The sequence below is a fragment of the Poecilia reticulata genome, chromosome 2 (genome assembly GCF_904066995.2).
Source record: "Poecilia reticulata chromosome 2, P_reticulata-male-v2, whole genome shotgun sequence".
NCBI classification, from domain to species: Eukaryota; Metazoa; Chordata; class Actinopteri; order Cyprinodontiformes; family Poeciliidae; genus Poecilia; species Poecilia reticulata.
The window spans coordinates 9,457,558-9,484,901 of NC_088831.1; the positions used below are offsets into that span (position 1 = coordinate 9,457,558).

The following is a 27,344-nucleotide window of genomic DNA, read 5'->3' on the forward strand; positions in this document are numbered from 1 at the left end:
AAAAACATGTTAATGCTAATTTGCACATATAATCTAAAACAAAAAAACGGACAAGTGAAATGCATGTAACAATGGTACAGAAACGGATACGTGTCTGAGATAATGACTCTGTCCAGCACGTGTTGCAGGCTGAGCTTGTTCCAAGACTGGCATAGGCCATTATTTACTGGGAATGACACAGCTGATCCATAAATCATTTTCTTTGTCAGCCAGTTGAACTCTGCGCAGATTCTGCCGAGGCCAAAATGCAGCGTTAGAAAAAATGTGTGTAAAAAACATAAGTGTAAATGTCTCGAGGTTTCCTCTCAAATTCAAACAATAAATTATTGATTTAGGCCAATAACAATGGACATTTTGGGAGTGATGATGAAAAGACGAAGTGTCTTTTATTGCTGGTATTTTCTCTGGGCGTTTTGTCCTGACTATTTCTCTGACCCGAGCGAACACGGGGGGCTTTACAGATGTACTTTGCCGCCTGGTCCTCTGCAGAGAGCAGAATCTGTGCGCGTGGAAACGCACGCTTGGAGGTGAGCCAATCTCAGATGTAAAGCTAAATGCCTGGAGGGTGAGCCGGCAAAATATTCCACAGGAAAAGATCATACGATCAAAGGGTTCATCCGGCATGCCTGTGGAATATGCGCACATTGAGCTTAAAGGCAGCAGGTCAGCGAACAGCCACACAGTGTCTTCATGTACTATGCTGTGTCGACTTGGTGTCCTTGATTTCATAATGAGACAGTTTGGTTATATAAATATATTCATAGCTGGTGGGTGGACCTCATTATTGACATTGCAGGCAATGCAAATGACTGGAGCTCCAGTGTTACAGGAATCAGGGACAAACGTTGAATGCTGATACAGATTTTGAAATGAATGGACATTGTGGGCTGCTTGAACACATACTCAAGGACATGTCTCTGTCTCAGTGAAGCTTCTACATCTGCTTTTTGTCCAATTTTGTTATTGAAATGATTTAGTTGTTTTTGCTAGTCTTATTCTATAATAAGGACGCAAAACAAGGAGCTTCTGTTACTAGTTTCACAATTGGTGGCCAAACTGAGATGTCCCAGTTGGAGATCTGTCAATATTTTGAAGTCAGAAGACTTAAAACTTCTGAAACTATTATAGATAAAGCAAACAAATTATGAAATCATGAAAAAGAAGCATTTTGATGACATATTTGGAAGATGACATATGTTCCAAATTGCACTGCTGAGTTTGAGTCCTGATTGTCAAAAATAGAACTTCAAGACATAATAAGCAAAAAAAAAACAACAACAAATTGTTTATAAAAGTTACTGCAGCTTTAAGGAGAGATACACTTTCTATGTCATATTCACATAAATTTTAGCCACGCCCCAGCCAATAACCAAGTGTACCACAACTTAATGTTGGACTCCTTTCTTTTAAGAATTATATTCAGAGGCGTCTGGTCTGGGCCTAGAAGCTAAAATATCTCTAAAGAAGAATCATAGAGAAGCAGTACGGGAGGCCCTTTTTTTTTTACATTTTTTTAATACTTGAAGCATATTACCCATTTGTGTCAATGCACAACCATGAAGGGCTTCAGGAAAAGCATTTCAAATCAGTATGGAGGACCGACGTGCAACTCGTGTAAAAACTTGGGGGACACTTTTTTTCTGCTTTCCTCTGCGCTCCCAGTGAGCAGCGAAGCCATAAATGTGAAAAATCAACTCCATTTTCGCTTTTTTTGTTGAACACATATCAGGGCACTGCATTGCTGAGTCCCACACAAAGGGAGTCGTATTTTACTGCATGTTCAGTATAAAATGGGGGGTGGCATTAAGCTGTGCAAATATTGAGTTCTGAAAGCGGCTGGGTATGATGTAATTAAGGCAAAACTGAATCATTATAGCCCCCAAACATTGTGTAAGAGAGAGTTAAAGCGCTATTATATGAAGCAGTGTGATGATATTTAACATCGCAATGGCTGATTTATTCTCAATAAGTTAAAATGAAAAGGTTAACTCAGTAAACTAATCAGTTCAACAGAAAGTTAGGTGGAGGGAAAAAGTGTGCCTTTCAAATTTTTAAAAGTTAACATTTTGGATTTTTATTAGCTCTAAATTATAAACAAACATAAACATTTGAAATATATGTTTAAGAGAGGATTTTAGTGTTTAGTGTTTTGATTTATTTTTTAAAATAGCCCAAACTATTAGTGATGACCTAATTTATTGGTATGCACTTGTTGCATAATTGATAAAAAAATAAAAAATCGACAGTTCTCCAATTCTCAAAGTTTTTCCTTTTGATTTTTTGTTTTTCTTAATATTTTTGTGGATCGCTTCCCAGATGGTTCACGCTACCAACCATCTGTTTGGACTGGACTTTCAAGCCTACCAGGGTTAAAGTATTTCTATACTTTCCATTAAAGTTACAAAAAGAAAGAAAGAACAAATCTAGTAATTTAGATTTTCACACAATTAATTGCATCCATCTTGAAACTTTAAAAGACAAAAAAATAAATAAATAAACAAACAATTTCCCTTTTCACAAAAGCAAGAGCGGGGTGGTATGAAAAATCCCCATTTGATTTCCTTTTATCTCCTCTTGCTTATTTTTCTTTTTACCCTCCATTGCTCCAAATAGCTTGCACACAAGTTCATCACAGTTGCATCTTTTTTGTGTTCTCACAGAGGCACTGTTCATCATCCAGATCCCAGCTTCCTCAAGCTGAGTTTTTTTTTTCGTTTGTTTTTTTTTCTGAACTCTCCGCCCGTTTGAGCCGGCGCCGAGCAGCTCGTTTCTCAGCTTGAGACGATAACTATCTCTCTGCTTCGCCCGGCGCACACGCGGCCCCCGAGAACTCGCCCCGGGGCCACGGGAGCGTTATTGATCGCCGAGTTTTCTTGATAACGCTTGTTGCCGTTTCGCTGTCCACATTCACACACACACATGTGCATATATACAGTATGTGGGACAGGAAAGCTACAAAGACGCTCCATGACAACAGATTGTAATGCAGGATTTGGATTAAGTGAAACTACTTCTACAGCCTTTTTATATATTTGTCTCCATTATTGTTTGTTTCATTTACTTTATTATAAAGCACAAACTTCTATTATTTTTTTTAATAGGGCTGTAAGCGCAACAAAAACAACTCGTAAAGGCCTTTGGGGGAAGCGGCGCTCCGGCAAAACACAGACACGCCTCCCACCCAGCTTCCCCCCACTGTGAATTATTTATGGTTGCATTTCTCTGGTAGCCGTCTGGGGGTGAATATTTCATGCAACTTATTTGCCCCCGCTGTAATGGGTTTGACTTAAGTCTGACTCTGCTGTTGTCGACAGGGGCCCCCTCCTTGCCAATTGCGATGCTAACCTCGATCTGCCCCCAAAGCGTGGAACTTGGTCCGCGGGAGGCGAGGTGAGGCGAGGTCTTATTCTGTTGGATGAAATGCGATGTGGAGCACGGCCCGGTGAGGAACTCGTCCAGGCGGACCGCTGCGGAGACCCATGTGCTAACTAAAACTGTTTTTGTTATTTGTTTTTTTTTCTTTCCTGGGCTAAAATCCAGATAGGAAAACATTTCAATAAACCAAACAGTGGCCTACACGCTGTGTCGCTTTTCATATTTAATAGACAGTTTAAATGTGCATACTGAAGAGGATAAGATGCAGCATCCTATTCGCTCACAACTGGACAATCCCATAGAAACACATCCATCACCTAGAAATGGTTTGTTTTGACTGATGACTAAAAGCATCGGAAGCTGCCTGGAGCATCTTCACAGCTTTCCTTTTCTTATGTTTTTATCTTATAAACAACAACTACATTGCTGTAGAAATAACATATAGTCTGGCTGAAAGAAAGTGATGTTGACCTTTGCTCGGATGCCACTATATGTACTTTACGTGGTGAAAGTCATGTGAGGTCAATAACAAAACATGGTTTGGAGATTTAAAGATTATTTCTAAAGTTGTCCTTTTCACATATTTTTTTTTCTTTATACATTTCAGAGTTTGTGTGGAGAAAAATTCTTCCAGAAACCACATCAAGATCAAAGTGTGTCACATGTTTGTGACACGCAGTTAGTGGCTAAATCTTGAGTCAAAGGTTAAAGGTTAAAGGTGTGTAACATTTTGGACATTTTTCAGTATTTTATTATTGCAGCAAAAGCTCCTTAAGATCTGTTGGCTATAAATATTCAGAATACAGACTTATGTCTCTTAGAATATTTTAGACATATGCTCAGTAAATAAGAATGATTTTAAAAAAAGTTAACCATACACAAAAAAATGTGTATTTTATAGGATTGCATTAAGGTTTGATTTTTATTTAATTGTATTTTATTTTACCATATCATTCTTAGCTGGTTTAAACATAGTTTGGTTATACAGAATAACATAACTTGCAACACAAAGATTTTCTTTTTATGGTTCATGTACAATATGTTTAATAGCCTGATAATGGCAGATAGTGTTTTTAAAGTCACTGCCTCTTTACGTTTTTGATATTGCGGCTTTTTATCTTTACATTTCAAGTTATGTTAGATGCAGTTTATCTAATTTTAATGTTCAACCACAAATTAGATTTTGTGGTTCACCAAGTTACTTCATTCCTTTGCTTTATAAGTGCTGCACCATTCATTTGAAACAAGTTTATTTTCATTTACTTTTATTACAGGATTGTGAAAGTATTTGCCCTCTTGCAGATTTCTGATTTTACTTTCATCTCCTTCTTAAATGTTTCATAAAATAGTGATAATGTGAGTAAATTCAAACTAACCTGGCTGCTGCTTCTTTTATTTCTTTTAGTTTAATTATAAGACACCTCTCAGAATCTATTGCTGCCAGAACCAAAGAATCACTTAAGTAGGATCCACTTGACAACATGAGGTAGGCAGAAATATCTTAAAAGTTAACACATTGTACCCTCAACTAAGAAAATTCAATAATAATAATGTGACTGACATCTAGCAGACCCTATAAATGAGAAGTTTATAAAGCCATTTGAACTCCACTCAAACACTCTGGGTACCTCTGTTCCCTTTGAGGATATATGTGGTGAATTTTGGAGCTACTTCATTTCTTTATTGTTTTGATAACTTGGCAAAAAGCACAGTTAATTAGAAGCACAATATTCTGAAGCAAACCGTAAGTTCACATCTGAATGGCCCTAAAAATAAAACATGAAGGTTTTGAAATTACAAAGTAAAGATCTGGGCTCAAATTTAATTGAGAGGCTATTGTTATTTCCTTATTATGGTGGAAAGTCATCCAGTTAAATAGGATTATACAAAAAAAAACAAGCTTAGCCAACAGTGATGTAACATTCACACACTTAATGCAAATGCTTGCTGGCAGTAGTTGGCACTAAGGGAGGAAAATCCAAGAGCCAAGAACGGTTTGGATAGTTTTTTCATCACAATCATTTTTTTTAATTACCTTATTGTATTTTTTATTATTATTAATATATTTTAATTTGATAGATTAACCAAAAACATCTGGAAAAAAAATAAAGGGAGAAAATACTTCGAAGAATATTTGTTTTCTACACTACTGATCAAACCAAAGGTAATGAGAATCAAACACACGAAGCCTCGCGAACCAGTCATGCGTTGAGTCTTTCCAGCACAAGAGACCACGTAAGTCTTTGGGTAGTTCTGGAAATAATCGACATAAAACCTTGACAGCATGTTGACAACTCTACTTTGCCTAATTATTCACATTCCTGACGACGTTTGCAACAGTTCATAAACCTGATTTTGTATACTTATTATTTGCTTGACATGTGTGTGCTGTTGTGGAGCTGATTTCCTTCTCCTACCATTAGCAAAACAAAAGAGTCGACTCCGAAAGCCCTCGTATCTTCCCTCGTGTGACTTTTCTGCTTTTTTTGACTCGCTCCATCCATTTTGCGGTGCTGAATTCAGGTCAGGTCGGCGAGTGGAGGGAGAGCAGAGACGCTACACTCTCCTCTGAAACGTGCTCGGTCCCTCTGCGTTTCCAGGCCAAGGAGAGATGAAATCCCTCCACTGAGTTTTGGGTCTGCCTTGGGTCTACTCCCAGCTGATCGTCTCCAGATCACCTTCAAAAGCCAGGCACTCGGGGAGGCATCCTAATCAGATCGCCTAAACCGCTCAGTCGATTCCTTTTGATTAAAAAACAGCATCGGCCTTATTCCAGAATCCCTCTGGAGGTTGAAGTTCCTCACGTTAGCTGAGTCTGAGCCTATAGTGACAGAACAACATCAAGATGTAACTCTGCCAGCCAGAACACCGAGTTGATGAAGGATTGTTCCCAAAGAACGTCATCGTCAATAATTTGTAACTTTTTCGGAGATTCCACACCAGACCTCCCGATCCTCAGCTCGACAAATCATAATTAAAATCATCCAAGCAAAAGCATGAAGGCTTATTAACAAAGTTAACGATCCAGAATGAAATGGGTTTTCTGCTGCTGGTTTCTGTAAAACCACAACAACCATCACCGCTGAGATTTTCTTTAGATTGTAAGGACAATAAATATAATACTTAAATAAAAAAAAGTCCATGCTTTACCATAAGGTGGCAACAAAACGCGAAACACGGATGAGGATGATATTACAACCTTTATAAAGGTTGTAATATCATCCTCATCCGTGTTTCAGACAAAAAGGGATTCATTTAAACATCAACAAATGCGACACAAACTCTGACACGTCTTTGTTGGTAAAACTTTTATAGGGGAACTGAAAGAATTTTACGTCCTTCAAACTGTTTTTTCTGCTCATTTTAATAATTTATTCTTACAGTTGCTGCACAATTACGTATTCTTCCATTTGTTCCTTCGCTTTAGGTTTTTCTCACCATCCGATGCAATTTCGCAGCGACTGAAAAGGCAGGTAAATGGGCCAGACGTGAAGTTAATTATTCGCAGCAGGAATTGCACAACTATAAAGTGACGTCTTTGCTTTTTTGCAGTTTTTTTTCAGGATATGCGAGTAATTGCTTGTTATTGTTGTTCAGAACCTTGACGATCCAATGACTTGTGATTGCAAAGAGGTGGGGACTCAATTCAGCAAACCAACATCTTTAACGTACCTTGACAAAGTGATTCAACTGAAGAAAGGACTCGGATACAAAGTAATGACACATTTTTGGTATGACTGGCAATATGTTTGCCTTTTATATAAAAGCTAAATTCAATGCGTATTACTGGAATCTTGTGGGAAATGTATATACTTTGTGTTAGTTGGACGGTCATGTCTTTGTCAGAGAAGAATTCGTTCGACGTTTTTCACATTTTCAGCCAGTGCACAACATATCGTTTAATTTTTGAAATCCTAACCTAAAACTGTTTTTGACAATATCACCAATGTAATATTTTTATATAGTGATTTGAAAATACATATTTTTTACTACCAATTTAAACTTGATGGCTTTCTGTTTCCACGGTGCAAATATGATGCAACAGAGCCCAATTTTTTTCCAACTACATTCAAAATAGCATCAAAACATCTATTTGGATCAAACGTGTTCATATCTTCATTTACTAAAAACAAAATTTAAAATGAATGGAAAAGCCATGTTCTAAAAAAGTGAAACATATCCACCAATTTTCAGGAGCTTAATATTTGTAGCTCGGTTTAAGTGCTTTTTTTTAAGCTGCAGTAATTTAAAGGTCAGTTCAAAGTGATTTACTCAGCTAACAGAATCTATCCCTGAGAAAACTGGCCAACTAATGACTGGAGTAAAAAAAAAAAAGAAAAAGTAAGGCACCCACTGTGCAGAAAGAAACTTTTAAAGACCCATAAAACTCTTGATAAGTATAACTTTAATGCCACTAAAAATATAATTGGAAGCAAAATGTAAAGTACAAAGTGTTGGACCGTGAACTTAAATCCCCTTATATTATATTATATTAGTCTTATTTCTACAATCATAGATGCTGTTCAGACCTACAAGTTTATATTCCTTAATCTAAACAAATATTTTATGTTTATTGCATCATCTAGATCACATGTGTCAAACTCAAGGCCCACGGGCCACATGTGGCCCGCCATGTCATTTTATGTGGCCCCCCCTGCGTTTTATAAAATAGGTTTTGAGCATGAATTGACAACAAACTACATCTCCTCCCATAATGCATTCCGATTGTTATCAGCCAACATTATGGCTTCTCACCTCTAGAGAGCAGCAGAGTCACCTCAAGCTGCTTATTGATTTTCCCAGCGAATAAAACTGAGACATCGACAAGCTAACATCAAAATGTCCAAGAAAAGAAAAATTGATTTACAAGTAAGACTGTGAATGAAGATGTGTGTGTGTTGGTGTCAGGGCGGCAGGTGGCGCTAGACTTTTTTTGTTATCGTTATCTTAACCAACAACATAAAAAAAATCGTTGATGTACTATTTTTATCCATGAAATTACAATCATATTAACATCGGCTATTTAGTCGCATTTTATGCTGTTTGGCTAATATTCGCCGTGAATCCAGATCCCATTAAAAATTAAGCAGATAAATGTATCTTCATTTTCTCCGTAGTGACATAAACCACTGTGAGGCCCAAATAACTTTTAATTAATTAAATTAAGCGACTTCACTTAAATTACCAGGACTTAACACTTCCTCCTGGTCCCCATCTGCAGAAAAATCTGCACTAATTCATCAGTCAGTTGGATATGCCTGATCCAAACAGATCAGCTGAACTCTGTGAGTGTTTTACCCTGTGTGCGGTCCGGTGTGCGCTCTAACCAGAATTTATTTATTTTTTGCGTAGTTTCGCTTCTCCGAAACGGACAGATGTTACGTCTGCAGCTCCTCCAGAACGCCGCTCTCCTGGGTAACGTGTACCAAAAAGGCTCCATTTGTTAAATCCGCTGGATGAGTTACTTCCAGCAGTTTTTAATTCTTCGCAGCGGCGGAGCTGCGTCCGCAGTGGTTGAGCAGCGGACTGCGCATGCTACAGTCTAATTAACTTCTGCGTCGTGATTTATTTCCTCAAGATAAACTGCCGGCTCCTCAAATGGATTAACACAACGTTGCTTTCTCTTCAGGTTTCTCTGGTCTGTAATGGAGACTTGAATTTAACGCGCCATTTCAACCAAAGTTTTTGAATGCGCTTCCTAACCAGACGCTCCAAAGCGTTATTTAACAATATGAGGTGTTGTTTAATCTATTTTTAACATTATATTTTCATACATTTATGCTAGGGCTGCCCAAGTCTAGTTTTCCAGAGCTACCATCTGCTACTTTAGATGCGTTCTTTCTCCATCACACCTGGATCATTGACTCATTATAAGCCTCTACAGAACTGAGTTGCTGCTGATGAGGGAAGTCAACCTTTTGTCAGGTGTGTTTTAGCAGGGATGCATCTAAAAGTTGCAGTCTGGAGGACTGAACCTGGGAACTCCTGATTTGTACCGTCAATGTGTCCCGTTGAGGGTGGCCAATATGCTGAAGTGGGCCTCGGTGAAATTGAGTTTGACACCCCTGATCTAGATGCTAAATCCAAGCAATGATGGGCCTGAAATGGAGTAAATCTACATTTATGAGTTTATTAAAAGAATTATTGCAACCTGGTATGAACTCTCTTAGAGCTGACCAACTCTGCTGTAGATTTAAAGTTCACAAATCCGCAGTTTAATCAGTGAAGTACACATGCTAATGCTAATTAGCTAAACTGTAACCTCATGAGAACAGTCCATACAATTCACTGTCAGACTGCCCAGTATAATAATTCAATGAAAAAACTCCAGATGAATATATTTTAACGTTCATCTCTACTGACATTACAGACAAATCTCCATCCTTTTCTTTTAAGTGATTGTTGCTTAGCAGCGTGGATCTGACACAGCAAATGAGCAACGCTCTCCGACTCCTAGATGCAAATGCGTCTTTTGAGTGACTGTGCGTGAAAATCCGCTTATAGTTTGCAAAGAATCACGCGGTATGTTGTAGCATTTCTTCCATATTAGATTCCATAATAAATTAGTTTGTTTACTTGCTTCCTCATCGACGCTGTTACTTTAAAATATCATGAATGATCCGTGGTTAAAGAAAAACAAGTCTGTTTTTAGCCTCACAGTCACAGATGTGTCAGATTGATCCAATTAAAAGCTTGCAGTTTGTCATGAGGTACTCATCTTTACAAAACACCAATGATATTTGACTTCTTTATTAAAAGGAAGTACTTAAATAACAATGTCAGTGATTCTTTTTTTGGGTAATTCAATTCTAAACAAGTAAACGCAGACAGAAAACATAAGCTTTAGCTTACAAAACGTCTACCTTTAAACACATTTTACTGCATAATAATGTTTGCAGTTGCAATTACACTACTCCACGCCTGTAGCCGCTATAGATATTATAAATCATGTTTGCTACTTAAATACCTGTGGGTGCAGCAAGCACATTTTGTTCATCCATTGTCCATTTCATTTCCTCCCTTTTCCTTCATCTTTTTTTTTCTTCCAATTTTATTTGTCTATTTTATTGTGATTGCCATTGTCGTTTCCTTTTGTCCTCCTAGACATTTTACGGCCTGCCCATTTGTTGCTTTAAAAATGTGCGTCCAGCTATTAAACCGCTCCAGCAGAAAGAATCTCTCAAACTGGAAGTTAAATCTGAAGTGACTCTGCAGTGAGAAGACTGGATATGGGATCCTCCCTACATATATTAGGTCAAAGCATTGTGAGGTCAGGTTTCTAAATAAAAGATAAATGTGCCCGGGGTGCTAACATCCGCAGAAGGAAAATCAGTTGAAATGTGAGAACAGATGCTCTTAAAGCAGGAAGAAAGCACCTCCTGTGCGAGAATTCAGCTTTGCATTGAACTGCAAAAAGAATAAGCAGGCCTTTTACACACTCCTAACCGTGAGGCAGATCAGACGGAGCGTAATCTCCGTTACCTTGTCTGAAAACCAGGCTGAAACAACAACCTTCTCCAGATAAAAGTCTGTTTGATCCCCTTTCAAACGTGACCTCAGCTTTAAATACCCTCCCCTGCCCCTTCTCCGTCATTTCACTCGCAAGGAAGCCGTTTATTTTCACCTTTGGACAAAGTCGCGATTGTTGTCCGGTATCCTCTGAAGCGGAACCGGCTGGACTTATCAGCTCCGTTGGGGCGCGAGAAGGCGAACCGGCGCGGTCCACACGCGCCTCCGCGCCACTTTATCAGCGCCGCAGTGGTCCAGCCCACTCCGCTTTCATTAGCAGCTAATTAACTTTTCATGAAGGCCATCGTCTTACGTGTTTAATTAACTGACCATCCCCCGTTTCTGTGAACACCAGCCTGCCCTGAGGGTGGGGTGGAGGGGTGAGGAGGATACACCAACAAACATTTATCACTCCGTCTCTCCGTCACCGTTTTCAGCAAATAACATCGTGTTTATTACCGATGTCACTACCGATTGTGCTTAAAAGTTGTGGATGTACCTTTAGACTTTCTGCCTTCCCCTTCACTGTCTTCAAGGGGAATGCTTGTGTGTTTGCTTATCGCATCTTATCTCCTGTCCTCATTCATTCATGCAGACAATCCATGCCACATAAACAATCATAATGGACTTAAATCACAGGAGCGCAGCCCTATTAGATTAACCCACATGATCTATCATCACCCCCTCCCGTCTTAGAGGGGATGCAGGTAGAATTTACCCTCCGCAGCAGCCATTACAGCCTCGAGCGGCGACCCTGTATCTTTCTCCTGGATGAAAGGGACCTTCAGGAGCCAGCAGCGTGTGGAAATTAAAACACCCGCTCCCTTCCCCACCCCACCCTTCACCCCAACCCCCCGCCCCCCTCCTTCTCCTTTGTTAGCTATGCCGGCGTTTTTAATCAGATACGGCCGATGGGAAATAAAGATCCCCTTCACGCCAATCCTACCGCCTCATCGCAACGGCAGGCGTTTCCATGGTAACACCAGGAGGGACGTCATCTAAGCGGTAGGAGCCGCTGTAATTATGACTGATCTCGGGGAGATCTATGGGAAAAAGGAGAGAGGCTGTGAAACCTTTGGATGTAATCTTGGCTAACCCTCTGCAGAAAGAGGCAAGAAGGCAAAGGAAAAATGCTGGTGTAGACGCTTCATGTCTCCAAAGTGTCTGATTGTTCCGTGATTGGTTTTTGCTTGCACGAATACCAAACAAATACACTGATCATCTCAATGAGGGACCTTTAAATCAGTGTTTTCCATGTGTAGAAACTGGATTAATTTTGACAAAACTGACAAGTCAATACAAGTCAAACTTTATAAATTACTAAAAGAAAATGTTCAGATTTGTGTCTGAATTTCTGTTAAAAAAGGATGAAACTAATTAGTGAAAGTCATCAAATATAGGTGAATGGAGCCAGTTCCAGTTATTACCGCCATTAAGCATCATTAATAAAAAGCCAGGATCTATCTCACAACAGAGACAAATTCTCTTCTGAGCTATTTGTAGGAGGGGGGGGAATAAAGTCAATATTCATTAGCTGAAATTGTGTGAAGAAACATAATTTCAGGCAGTGAATTGTGTTAAGTCATGTTTCACACATCATCTGAAGTTTTTATGTTTGAGAGAGTTTTCATCTTGTTTGCCAAGTCCAAGAAATAAATTTTTGCAAATCACCAAATCTCCTTTCTTAACTTAAAAAAAACAAAACATCATTGACACCATGATTTTTCTCTGCCTGTGTCATTAGGATTTTATGTAATAAATGAAGTAAAAGCTTTTCGTTTGGCAGTCACAGCTGCAAATTCAATCCAGATGTATTTTTATACATTACTTCATGTAACCAAAGTGCCGCACAGATGACATTACACAAACAAAACATTACACTGCGGGTAATTGTGGACGGTACAGTACGATGACTGACAGACGTGATTTCTAATTGCTTAGGAGACGCTTCATTGTCAAAGCATCAACAAGATCTCCAACGTGAAATCGCTTCATTTTGAAGCGAGGCTGGTGAGATTTGATTAGTTGGTTACTAAATAAGTCATATAGATTTGCTGTGTGACCCATTTCTGCTCTTTCAATGTCTATTTCTCTGCTTTGTTGGGTGTGATAAGAGTCTCTGGCTCGACTACAGAGAGTAAAGTCTGTTTGCCTCCCGCATCCAAGAGTCACATTATAAAGGTAATTGGACTCAGAACAACAAAACACCTTTTGGCACAAAAATATCCACTTTTAGCATCTGATATCTTAATGCATTAGCAGACTGGCAGCACCGTGTGGTTCACCTTCACGGGCCGCATTGAAATTCACCGAGAAGCGACGTGATCTAAGATTCCCGCGTTCCTCGCGGTGTCTTTAGGCATATATATCCGACGTAAATTTTACATGGACAGAGTGTAATACATTGGTGGTCTGATTCATTAATTGGGCCCCCTACAGACTCACATCACAGTGAAACATAGAGCTCATTACTTGGAAATCAAGATGGATCCAAGCCAAGCCTCGCCTCACCTCCGAGAGCTCTTGCGATGAAAGTGAACCGAGCGCTCCTGGGCAGTACTAAATATACGCCGACGCGGTTTTGACATGGCAGATGGTACATCACGCAAACAACAACAAAAAAATACATATATATATATATATATATATATATATATATATATATACCATCAAAATAGATTTGCAAAATCGGGAATCAGGGTAGAGAGCGAGCCTTTCATCCCAGAAGCATTAATATAAAATTAGGAGAGCAGATGGCGGAGCGGACGAGAGTCGGGCTTGAAACTTTCCAAATCTAATAACAGAGTTGTTGTATCCTGCTTAAACTTTTATCCGATCTGACTATGTACAGTATGCTGAGTGAAACGAATTGAATTCCTAATATATACTTAAAGTTGACATGTTTTCAGCTCTGCGCCTCAACACTTATTGTAAGAGAACTGTAAAATAACGAGAAAGGTCAAATTACTACCAGAAAAATAAATTAATGTAGACGACAGGAGGCCGACTTCAATAAGAAAATGGAGGCTGCATTAGCGTTAGTGCACTTATATTAATTACATGGGCTACTTACTCAGCTGATGGGGGTTTAAATGTATACGGGCGGTCTCGCTCAGACGACTGTTGGAAATTAGTGCCGGACTTTAACCGATCACTCCGCTCAGTTTTGAGAAAATACGGAGACAGCTCAGCGATTTCACTGCTTTTCATATGTAAACGTCAGCAGCTTCGGAGGAAAGGCTTTCAGTGTCGACGACGCAGCGAAGAGAGAACCGACCGGGATGCCAGACAATCACAACATGTGACACTAAAATTAAAAAAATATGAAAAATATTAAAAATATTAAAGTCATAATAATGCCAAATAAGATCTATTTTGAGAATAAAGTCATAATAAAGCCTGAATTGCTAAAATATTTGAAATAATACTAGAATAAAAGTGTCATATGACTTTATTTTCATATTTTTTAGATTGTATTCTTGTATGATTTTATTCTCGTAATATGACTTTGTTGTAATTTTATCACTTTATACTCATTTTGAATCATTTTTATATATTTTTTTCTTCATATGACCCTAATAATCCTTCGCAAAAAATTCTTAATCCATGGAGAAAATGATCAAAAATCTAAACAACCATCAAAAATCTAAACAACCAAGATAGTACATAAAGATGGTCATTAGGCTGTTTATCAAAAAGAAAAAAACAACAAGCAACAACCTCAGTCTCTAGATGTGCTAAAGCTGGTTGCTCCACACTTTGGAGAACTGCAACCTCAGCAAAAAATTTGTTCTGAAAAGCTCCGACTCAGGGTGATTTCTACAAGACATCCTCTACACAAGCAAAGCGTTGGAGACAAAGCATTCCCTTTCAACAGGAAGAAACCTTCAGCAGAACCGTTACCATCTGTTGTGGCTGGCAGTGGTGCGACCAAAGCCACGGCTTTGAGAGAGCCAAGTCGGACTCGAGTCTCGGGGTCAAGTCCGAAGTCATTCAAAGTTTTAAACAGGAGATTTTAATCGGAGTAATAATAGAATTAGAGGTGAAGAAAGAATAAGCAAACTGACCAGTAATGACAAAAAAAAATACTACTTTTATATTTTTACAAGACATCAAATGTGTTTCTACATTACTGTACAAAAGAGAATGTCCTGGTCAAGTTGATTTTATTAGACATGATTTGCTAGGAAGCATGAACTTTGTTTAGGCTACTTACTTAAATATTTAATAACCACAGGAAAGTATTAACTTTAAATAAGCATGAATAAATCACTATCGGCCTGTCTGTTGCCAGCTGTTAGCGTGTGACTTCACTATCGCAAAAATACCAGAAAAAAAGGTCAACATTGAACTTCATCAACTTTTATTCATTCTTTGTGTAAAATTTAAACGTCTAAAAGAAGTTGGGTGCTGCGTTCGAGTTTTTGAGCATTTTGTAATCCGAGCAAACAGAACAAAGAATTCATACTTTTCTTTTTTCTCTGTTGTGTCTTTATAAACTGGGAAGGAATTAATAAGGTCAATTTTACCCGATTCAAGACAAATACAGAAGAAACTCACTAACGTTATTCCACAGCGTTGTACTGCATAATAACTCGCTTATTGTTCCCACATACCTCCATAGCCTCTTTTTTTAAATGCAACCTACACGTCTAAAGAGTCACACAACTCAAGTCAATGTTGGCTGAAGAAGGTATTATCACATAAAAGTTTGGAAAGTTAAGATGAGAAGTGAGGGGGGGAAGCATAACAGAGGCAGTACATCAAGAAGTAAGTGATTGTTAGTTAACCTTGCAATTCATCCAGCTCCCTGGATGTCATTTGGGATTTATTAGTGTGTTGCAAAGTACAATGATGTTCAAGAAAGTCAAACCGGGATCCAGACCTGGAGGCATTAAAGGTTGAAAGTAAAAGAGCCAGAAAACATGAGAATCTTCAAAGCGCAAAAAAACATAAATAAATCACTTTTGGCCTTTTCTGTTGCCGGCTGGTTTTTAAAATGCACCTTTGCGAAAGGAAAATAAAGAACAGGAGCATTGAATCGCACTAGAGCAGGAACTCATTTCCATATAAAGCTCGTGTCTCTTCAACAACGGCACCTTCCTCCAAAGCTGTTGACAGGCTTTTTTTTTTTCTTTTCTTAACTAGACCTTTTTAGCAGGATCTTTATTCGATCTGTGGCTGCATATTGCGACATGTAAGGATATACTGAGCATTTCGTTGTTTTTTTTTTGTTTAAAGATGAATTTTAGATGAAAGATCAGCAAACAGAGAGTAGCAGACAGTTACAACATAAGTCTACTGCAGCTCATAAAACTAATATGCTCCAATCTAATACTTTTTTTTGCCTTGAAAAGATCCGGACAGTGATGGAGAGGTGCTTTTGGCGTCTGGAGTACCATCACAAACCTGTCACCTGTTTGTGTGCGAGTTGTGGGACTAAAACGGGCCATGAACAGAGTGTGGCTGAATCTGTCTGTCTTTGCAGCTGCCCTGTGCCTGGATGCTTTGAGATGGAAACAAGACTCTAGGCTGAAATCATCAAATCCGAGTCAGAGAAGTGCAATAGATGAAGAGCATGCTTGCATAATCGCTGATTCTGGGTATGAAGCTGCACGTCTGGAGTGAAAACAGATCCTCTCCCCACCACTACTTGCCAAAAAAGAATAGCAATTTGGACATTTGTATTTCGTGGCCAACTGCAGAAGTCAGACGTACCTTAAAGGTTTGACCTCTAGCAAGGATGTTGTATTTAATTTAAGCTTTCTGAGCATTTCAGAACTGATGCAGTTTATCCTTTAAGGTAGTTTGTAAGATATAAAACGCCAAATCATAACTGATAGAAACGACTTGACTGATTTGAGTTTGTTGAATTGCTTTTATTGCTTTTTCTTCAAGCACATCCAGCAATTTTACCACCCTAAGTTGTGTAATCTTCTGTAATTACCAGACCTAAGCATTGGCAGAGACGGTCATCTTTCCATTACACCCGGCTGCCTCATTGCGTGTAAAATGTGTTAACGCTTGTGAATCGATAGGACGAGAAATCTTTTCAGCATCCAACATTAGATGCATGATGACTTTTTGTGCTCCTAAAAGTGCATCTCAGAAGATTGGAATATCAGTAGAAAATGGGTTTGTCAATGTGGCGTCGCAAAGAGGCAATCAGCCCGAGGCAGCAGTGAGGCGTTAAAGAAGCCCAGGTTAATCGTGGCGTTCAGCACATCTGCACCGTTGGGTCTGGTGTATCATCTTCTGCTTGATGACGCTCGTCGGCGTTCAGGTCAGCGATTCCATGGTGATTAAACGGGTTTCTGGTCTTTCCAGCATTGTTGGTAAGTCTAAATTTTGTTAAATTCATGGCTGTTCATACCGACATGCTGTATTTTTAGGCCGTGTGCAAAATAGCAACAAAGGCATCAAATTCCATTCATCATTTTTAAAGTGGGGTTATGTCGAAGATCAACAATCAACAATCCATCACAGCCCAACATAAAAACACTTGATCCAGTTAACCCAACATGCAGGATTGGGTAGTTTCTCATTATATTAACCCATTATATTAACTTGAGTCACTTTGTGAGAGAAAAAAAAAGACTTTGAGGAGTATTTTTACTACATTGTACTTTGTAATGTTGAGTAATTTTAGCAAGCATCGCTGTTCTTAAGTATATTTTTTGGCACCCCAAATTTGGGGCACCACCAAATTTGGGGTGCCAAAAGTTAGATGTATAAGTAAATAGCTAAAGTTCATAGTTTTTTTTTCTTTTGTCATGCCTTGCACAAAAAGACTGGATTTGGAGAAAGTTGGGAAATAAACTTAAATGATTTCTCTGCGTGTCCCTCTCACTCTTGCAGAGTGACGCTTATTAAAAGATGGACCAGACACCAGTCAGTTTGCTGCATTCGGACACCCTTCTGCTTTTTCCTTCTCCATTTTTTCATCTCCCAGCTGCATATCTAAATAATATTATGCTAAAGCCGCTGAAAACAGACTTAATGGCACCATTCATATTGAAATTTATTCGGGTGTTCACCTAACCTAACTAGATCTTGATGCTTTCCTGCGTCTTGTGGATTTAGTCGGTTAGTGGAGCAGCGTGTGAGGAAATGAGGCTATTTACATCAAAAACACTGAAGGGTAAAAAGAGTTCTCGGGCTAAATATAGCCTCCCATGTCTTATGTGTTCTCCTCAACCTACATGGCTCCTTCACCTTCCCTACAGGAGTGAGAGAAACAAGGTGCATAATAAAACCATTATACCCCTGAATTTGAAATCGAAGCTGCTATGCTTGGCTAAATTGCTCTTATTAACCCCTAACAGCGAGGATTAATCGCCGTACAAGGGAAACTTTGCTCATGTGAACGCCCGTCCACACGTGAAACGAGGCCTCGGTGCAGATAAGGCCAAGCCGTGTATCCGCTTGTAAGGTGCGGTGATTAGTCTTGTCATTTAGACTGAAAAAAGCATAATGATTTCATAATTTTGACCTTGGCTGCAGGCTTGATTATACACATGGTCCTAATGAGCTGAGGCAAATGATGATTGATATCGGTAACGACGCCTGTCACTCACAGCTCTGAAGGCCGACAGGATTCCAGGTGGATGGAATCTGATTAGGCTCAACAAGAGGAGGAAACCAAATTGGGCTTTTGCACCAGTCTCATGTGCGACACCAAAAAAAGTAGAAAGAAGAAAGAAAAAAAAAATCAAACGTGTCAATTCTTTGCTGAATTTCTTGTCATTTGCTAAAAATGTGGTGCAACGCGGAGCAATACTGGCGTTCTTTTTCTTTGATCTTTCCAAAGTAAAGGAAATATGTATGAAGGGATTCGTACCGAGCACAAGATTACTCACATGGCCTTTCATAAAAACTATTTCAGTTATTACGTGAAGCGATAACAGCCGGAGAAAGACGCTGGCATAAAAAAAGATTTACGAAAGTAGGAATACTTTTCTTAATTTTGTCACTGAACTTCGAGAATCTCATTGGAAAATGGACAGAATTTGGCATGTAAACCCAGCACTCAGATCTCATATGTCATATTTGTGTGTTTTCCTGTGTCACCTGCCATCAGACATACCCCACTAATAATGCCATCTGGCTTTTATTTAGCACCACTACACATTTAATTAACACCAGCAAACGATTAATAGGTGCCACCTGAGGTGTAAATTTGTCAAGCCACTCAGAGAAAATACATTTGAGTTTGAGATTGAACCGATGCATTTCATTTTAAATACGTCTGCGTACCTAAATGAGAAATCTCAAGAGTGCACAGCAAACCTTTTTTTTTCCGTTTTATAAATCTGAGCATGAAGATCATTGCTTTAGTATTTGATGGTCTTTCTTTGCTCCTTACTCCTTTGGATGAGCACCGTTTAAAATCACTGGCTGTCAAAATCAAAGGGCAGGGTTACTAATTGAGCTCCAGCAGGTGTTCACCACCTCTGCTGCACTTACAGTTTTGAAACACCAGGTGGTACCTATTAAACGTCTGCTGGGATTTATTGAACGTGCAGTGATGCTAAAACGAACGCTAAATGGGGATTTTAATAGCGCTCAGACCTAATGTGAAGCTGGAAAGCAAACAATTGTTGTCCAAAATGGCTTTCCATACACTCAGACAGGAACGAAGGTGCTCTATTTAACAGCCTCTTACAATGGGGCTGTTTTTCTTTACCAGCTGGATGGAGGTTAAATCATTAATAATTGCATTAATATCTCTTCTTTCCTTTCTGTATCTTATTTTTCTCAAAATAAATGGTTTGGAACTGAAACTATGTGGAAGCGAAGCTATGAAAACAGTAGACGTTTTCAGCTAGAAGTTCAAGGGGTGTGAATATTTTGCAAGACGCTTTGTCTGTTTTTCCTCTCCCGTATTTCTCTGAAACGGTTGCCCAGGAGAGCAACAAAAACCCCGCTCCCCTGCCTCCGCCCTGCACACACCCCTACGATGCCTCTCCTTGTTTCTGCAGGGCACTGAGGTGGAAAAGCATTTCATTTGCTAAACAAAGTGAAAGGCTGCCACAACACAGGGGCGTAATGGAGAGTGATGGGTGGCCCCCATACCAGGAATCATGAGACAAAGCATAATTACTCCTCCTGTCAGCGTCGCGGCATCCATCACTTACCGCTGTCGCCCCACTAAGGGTTGTGTAGCTTCCAAGAAGAGTGAGCAGACATATTTGTATGCCAAAGGCTGCGCGGGCCTGTTGGGTTTTTCCCGGCAACATGTCTTTCAAGCATGTAGCCGTCCAATCTAAACCTCACAAGCAGTCGTGTGTATTCCTGTGTTGATGAATCCTCGCAACACTTCAAAATGAGACTTTGAACCCGCTGAAAAAAAAAAGGGGGAACAAAAAGGATGAAGCCTTTGAGATGCTGATGACTTAACTCAAAGCACCACCGAAAACAGAAGAATACTTTTTTTTTTTTGTGCCCGACTCAGATGAATACGTAACCTGAAGACATGCGGTCGTCGTCCTCGGGATTCGAAAAGCTCACTTTTAAAGGAACGCACCGACGCCATCGGAGAGGCTCGAGTGGGGCGGAATGCATATTTAATACAAGATTTAGATTACCCAAACTTTCCTGGTGCCATCTTACTGAAATATTTAGTAAGTAAAAAGCAGCCACAACAAGCAGCATCTGTGATGACTAAACACTGGATTTTTTTTTTGTTTTGTTTTTATTTTGTTTCACAACTTGAGCCACTCACAAACTCCTGGGTTAAATACGGCCATAATATAATTGCATGTCTATCACTCATTTCACTTCTTTTTTAAACCAAATGTTAGCAAACAAATGGAGCCCAAATATCCATGCCACATATGACCAATCTCCTCCAAAAACAAATAAGATGGAAATAAATGTTGTTTATATCAAACACCACCGGCCTACTTTTGTTTACAGGGGTGAAATGCGAAGAAATGACTAATATCGGCTGATGCCGATGTTGTTGCTGATCTGTTGCATTCGGAACCAAAAACATCACCTAATTATGTAACCTGTTTATATGCATAAAACATAGTTGCAGTTATATTTAGACAGTTTTTTGCAAAAGGAGGGATTTTTTCCCCCCCCGTCTACATCACCTCAAATACACTCTACAGTTTTTAACATGCATCGGTTTTGGCTGTGCATGATGGTGAAGTGCATGTCCCTGCCCATGGCGGTGATCTCAACAGGGGGCTATTATTAGGCGTGAGCTAAATATAGATGAAAGACTGCACATGTATATATTATTCCTGACCAGCATTGAAGCGTTCCAGATGTAAACCGCTCTCGGTGCTTTATATATATATATATATTAACGTCACTTCTTTTGAGCCTAAAGCGGCATGTTTATGCTGCGTCTGTCACGGTTCGTTGTTGGATTTGTTTTGCATTTTCTCATTTTTGAAAAAAAAAAAAAAAAAAAGCGCGTCTGTCTTTCCAACGCACTAATGAGATTCCCTTCGTCTGACCTTTACTGTAATCTGAACAAGTGTGCTCCTCTCGTGCGCCACACGAAAATGGCAGCAGACAGGACAGTATTTTTCATAAAAAATAAAAAAAACTATCTTAGGGCAGCTATTTTAGTGACGGGAACTGAAATGTACATTTGTCATGTGTGACTTGTCTAAAATTATTTTATGAAAAATATTCTGCAATGCAGCTGTGGCTGCAGCATATGTCCCCGCATTATTAAATGAAGACAAATTTACACTTAAGGTTCTTTGTTTCCGTCGTACTCATGTTGAAGAAATTCCTTTAAGAAACAGCCCAGATCCTCTAATAGTGCAGGTGCGTCGCCAAGAGAAATTCCCAAAGTGAAAGACACCTATAATATAGACATATTTCATACAAAGTTATTTATTTTAAATGCACATTTCTGTTAATTTAGGCGATTATATTCTACTGCTATCCCAAAATGTGGCTTCATGGGAAATGCCAATCAAAAAAGGATTTTAATACAGAAATATTATATTTAGATGTGTTGAGCAAAACCCACGTTAGACAATGGGACATTTCCACATTCAGTGACAGGTTTATAAATAATGAGATTCAGTTTACACTTTTTATCCTTTTGGTTACAGATTTCAACCCGACCAAAAACAAACACCGTCATTTCTTCATAGACTGTGTTGTTTTGTCAAAATGAAGTCGAAGGACACCAGAGGCAACACTGTAGATTACTTAAGCTATTAAATCAAGTTTTTTTTTTTCCTTTTAAATGTGCATTTGATTGCTTTTTTAATGAACACAGCCAAAAACGGGATAACAAAATCCCCCAGAGGAGACTGCACGCAACCCTCATAATGAGGGTAAGCACGAAATAAAAGGAAAAGCAAAAGCCTGATTTGTGACTCGTCTTCTTTAGTCAGAGTCAAGGTGGTTAGTTACTCCTGGCTTTAAGGCCATCTTCTGTCTCAAAGCAATCTGAAGCCGCCGTGAGAACAGAGCAATTATCCTCTCCCTCTTCCCCCGGCTGTTGAAATGAAGGATTGACTCATCTGGCCCGTCTCTAGGGCTCCGTATCTGTCCAGGCTGGAGACGCCTTCTCACCAATTGTCACCTTCCCCTCTGTATCATTAAATCTTTTCCAAGTCGCTTACAACTCGCCGCCGCCTGCTGTTCTTCGCTCGGACAGCCGCGGTAATTAATTAGCAAAGGTCAAAGCTCCATTTAGCTCCAACAGGTGCAAACCGGCACTAAAACGGACCGCCCCGCACACACACAGGCTGCAATCATTTCCATTTTGTGGCTAAGTGTTTTATTCGTGTGTGTTTCACATCCTAGACGTGATAGAAAAGCGCCAGATTTTCTGTTACGTCCAGATTTAAATCTTTGCTTGCAGTGGAATAGAACTGTAATATTCAATATCACAGAGTTTAGAAACCTGATACTTTGATCATTGGCGGTTTCTATTCATCTGCATCTGAAAATAATGTTATCAGATTCCATATAACAAATTATATTGTATTATAATTATGTCAAATAGTCAAATATTATTTAGCTGAATTATTTAGAAGAGTCTGTTCCGTTTATTTTATTGAAAAGTTGAATGTCTCCGCATTAGATGGGAACCATGTAGACAATGCAATATTAGTCATGGTGGGGTTCAATGAACATTTTTTTTTGGAGTTAATTGCAGGATTTGGAATTACTCAATCATAATTAATCACATTTTAATCAAAAAAAGCATACATTGACAAAATAAGCAGCATTCAAAAACACTTTGTGGTGCCAACCTTTTAAATCAACACCAGCTCATCAACAAAGAGTGATTATTTTTAATATGTTATTCAAACACCAGATTAGTGCAGAGTACTTTATACACTCTGCTCTGCTGGTCGCTGTTGTCTAGTGCAAGAAATCCTGATGGTAAAAACTCCGATCACCTTCAGACCTTTATCAAGACGTCATAGACGGTGCCAATCTCCCAGTGTGTCACACAACTGCTCAATGTTTTTTTTTAAAGGTTTTTGTTGGCTCTAGTGGCCTTTATTTGAAAGTAGTTTGACAGGAAAGAGGGCAATGAGAGGGAAGACCTGCAGCAAATGTCACCAGGCCAGGAATCAAACCTGCGACCACCAGCATGAGGACCAACGTCTCAATACATAGGTTGTGCTTTGCCCCTGCGCCACCACAGCTCACCCAACTGCTCAATGTTTTTAACATGTTAACGTCAATAAATTAGTCAAAATGAACACTGTAAAGTCCCAGCACCTAAATATGAGTCAGTGTCCTTCCTTTTCTCAGGAATAGGTGCTTTCACTTTTTTTGAGACTATTATGTACAGTGCCCTCAAACCAACGACTTATCCGTTTTTCACAATTAGTTAGACCCATCTTTAAAGTGATTCAATTAATTATTTATGAACCAACATTTCTCTGCAGTGAAGGCAAAGGGAGAGCAAGGTTACCTCCTTGTTTTGAATTTCTGAAAAAAAAAAAAAAAAAAAAGAATAAAACATACCCTCTCAGTGCCCTCCTTATGACACACACCTGAGCTGTGGTGCATTAGTGGTTCTTGAGATGCTTTTAAGACATAATTGGAGTTCACCTTTGCCTCCCTGAACCCACAGAGCTTAATTAAGAAAGCACAGAGAGCTTTCTATTTAATGCCTCAATTGTTGCTATATGTCAGGGTGAAAACTAAGCCTCAAGCTTGTGGCATGGCTCATATTCCTCCAAGACCTCTAGATGGGATTTTGCCATTGCTTTTAAATTACGTCACAGACTGAGCACAGCAAGTCCAGAGGCTTTCACCATTTTTAAAATGGTTGAAAAATCACCTCCCCCTCTAAAAATAAAAAAAAAAAATACACCTCATATCTATCCAGGTTGTGCAAATATTCAGAAACACCAGTTCCTGTTGTCTTTGGAAGCAGAAACCCATTGGTTTATTATATAAATTTGCCAAGTCATCTAAAATTCAGCAAGAGTATGAAAGTCATTACTTATTACACAATCGTGGATCTGAAATTGGAAGCCTTTAAGAAACTAAGTGCCCTCTTGCTGCTTGGAACAGAATTAGGATTCTGTTTGTAGCAGTACGCTGTGCTGTGAACCTTTACCTCATTACCGTCAGTCATACAGGATCCCGTCGGCTCCTCCGTCTTCCTCCACCTTCCCACTCGCTCCTCAATTCCGAGTACGTCCACCTGTTCAATGATTAAAGTCTGATCCTCACCTACAGTCATGAAAGATAGATCATTTTATTCTTTCGTCACTGAAAGAAGAGATCCTGAATACAGGCGGCTACGATGAGCTTCCTTCAAATAGCGACCCGGGTCACGTTTCCAGAATCTCAGTGATTCAGCGGGAGCTTCGAGTTTAGACCCTGCTCCTCACTCAGGTGAGTCTTATCGGGATTCCTTCTGGGTACTTCTAGCTATGTCCCACTCAGTGAGGCTTTTCAAATACATTTCTAAGCTGATTTCTTTTTATTACCTTCCTTCCAGATAAACAACATGCCGTGTGCAAACCTACTACTACAGAGTGCCATTGCAACCTTTCATCCGGCCAGGTTGGGTGAACATTTGACGGTCAGTCGTCGACGTTATGTTGCCTTCTAAATGTAGAGCAAATATTTTCAAAAAATATTTGCTTGGGTTTGTTTTAAATGACAACGTTGCTATGTTGAGATTCTGACAGCAACAATGTATTAAAGAGAGTCGTTACCGTTTCAAAGCTTCTCTACTCCATTGTCGTTTCTTAACTGATTTGTCCAAGAGCCAAAAAAGGATAGTAATTGGATGCTGTCGAAGTTGCCAGTGTCATTTGACTGCCTGTTGTTCATATACCCAACACTTTTGGGGTTCATTTGCATTGGAATGTTATCCATCATTTGCCAAATTCACAAAGCAGAACCATCGTTCGTGGCAGATTTACAAAAAGGAGGCCAGCTTTAAGACGGAGAGATAAGCAGCACTACTTTTGACTTGGGGAGTTAAAACTATGGCTGTTTGGCCGATTGGAAGCATGAAAACAAAGCCCTATCCTTTCCTTCAGGATTCAAAAAAAGTAGAGAAAACGATCTGATCGCTCACTAACACTTTTCCTAACTGTGACTGAATGTGGAAGCAGTCAGAAAATCCTTAGCCTTATTAGAGAACAGAGAATTCAACAATGGTGGAAAAAATTGGTCAACAAGACCAAACAGAAACTGGCTTTACTGTAAACAGCATGAATTTTGAAGAAAAAAAAAGACTTTGTAATTTAGTTGTTTTTCGAAAGGGTTGAGACGATCTCTACCCGTGATCTTTAATCGAGTACGGCACCATTTTGAAAATAAGACCCTATAATGGAAGTTGCAGAGTATCTGATTTGCTAAATGTCCTCAGAACGTGGAAAACACTCAAAATCTGAAAGTATTTTAGTCCAGAATCTAATGTAAATATGTTAGTACACTTGAAATAAGACAAAAGTAACTCAAAAGTAACCTTTTATCAAAATATAGAAGCTTGTTTTAGTTGTTATTGTACATCAATAATTTCTTGACTGACAAAAAAGTACAACTTCTACAGCAGATTATTTCACCCAAGACATTTTTTCCATTTTAATAGTTAATTAACGTCCCGCAACTTGCTGAAAAGTTATTTTAAGTTGGTTTTGTCATATTTTAAGTGGTAAAACTAGTAAGATTTTGTGTTGTTTTTTTTCAGCGATGTCGGCTCAAACTAATTGGCAGAGTGAGCAGCTCTGCGTACTGTTGGAGCTGGCAACGGCGGAGGAGGCCCCGGCCTCCTTCTTCGCTTCCTTGTTCACAAGTGTTTCATAGTCTGTAGCAGCTAAACGGAGGAGTTCATCAATTGCTCTGTTGAATTTCCATCCATCTCCGTGGATGATTTCCCCTGTGGTCTCTCCCGTTGTCTCGTCGGGAACGAGGAGTTGTGGGTGGGTTCTCTCAACACCCTCCGTCAGCCGTGTCTCTTCGTCTGGAAGGACTCCTCTGGAAGTGTGATTGAGTGCTGAGTTAAGTGGTCGATGGCTGGAAGGTTTCTTGGCTCCTCTGTCTGATGAGGTTAGGTAGGGTGCAGATGCCAATTTCTGCACATGCAAGCAGATGTGCCTTCGCACCGGGAACGCTTTCCTTTCAATTAGTCCCAGCAATCAATGGGATTTGTATTGCACCGTCATTCTGGCGGTGGGGTTGGGGGGAATGTACTCTGCGAAAGGAACACAACCGAAAGCTTGGAAACAGTGAAATATCAGAAAGAATACAGAAAAAGTAGGAGAATAACTAATCTGAAATAAACTTAAATATTTCGTGGTGTTGGCTAATCCCTCCTGATGCCGAGTAGGAAACGACCTTGTTAACAGAGTTGTTAGCAAATCGTGTCGATATTCTGAGAAGATATTCTTAAACATGTGAGGAAAAAGTCTGAGAATAATCCAGAACTAAACTGGTGATACAGCAAAGACACTGGAATGATTTAAATGATATATTATCCATGAGCTATCTTTTTTAGTAGTTGTTATGAAACTTCAAAACAACTACTTTCTGTCTCAGCTGTCACCAAAGCCTAATTCATGTGCAATTTGGAGATGTATGTGTAGGCATGATGAAGTTGTACCCAAACTGAACAGCGAGATGAAATGTATCCAAGCCAAATATTCATTTGCATCTTTTACTAAACATTTTCACAGCGTTGAGCTTTTGTGTTAGGTGAAATTAAAGATATAAAAAAAATTATATGGATGGATTTCAGGGGAAATAAAGATATGCGCAAGTGCAATATTCAGATTTTTTTTAGATTTAATGCTAGACTTTAAAAGACACGGGTATTGATACTAGCACACCGAGAAACAAAATAGAGATCTGGGGAATATATTGACAAATTCTACTTAATCACAGATCAACACACTCCAGAATAAAAACACTCCAGCATGGTTTTCAGTTACATTTAAAGGTTTCAAATTTCATCTTATGTGAAAAATCTTACAAATGTGAGGTAGCTGATCAAC

The 27,344-nt window shown here is 39.2% G+C and overlaps 1 long non-coding RNA gene across 2 annotated transcripts in view; it reads right to left on the reverse strand.

The window, feature by feature from the left end:
- LOC145555295 (uncharacterized) overlaps window positions 1-27,344 on the reverse strand; it is a 57,640-nt gene that overhangs the window by 9,946 nt on the left and 20,350 nt on the right. Inside the window, exon 3 of one of the 2 annotated variants that reach the window (XR_014091406.1) lies at window positions 16,103-26,545. The exons of the other annotated variant lie outside the window; for it this stretch is intronic. This is a non-coding gene — a long non-coding RNA (uncharacterized LOC145555295). Of the gene's footprint in view, window positions 1-16,102; window positions 26,546-27,344 lie in introns of those variants that run through there. 2 annotated transcript variants of the gene reach the window in all.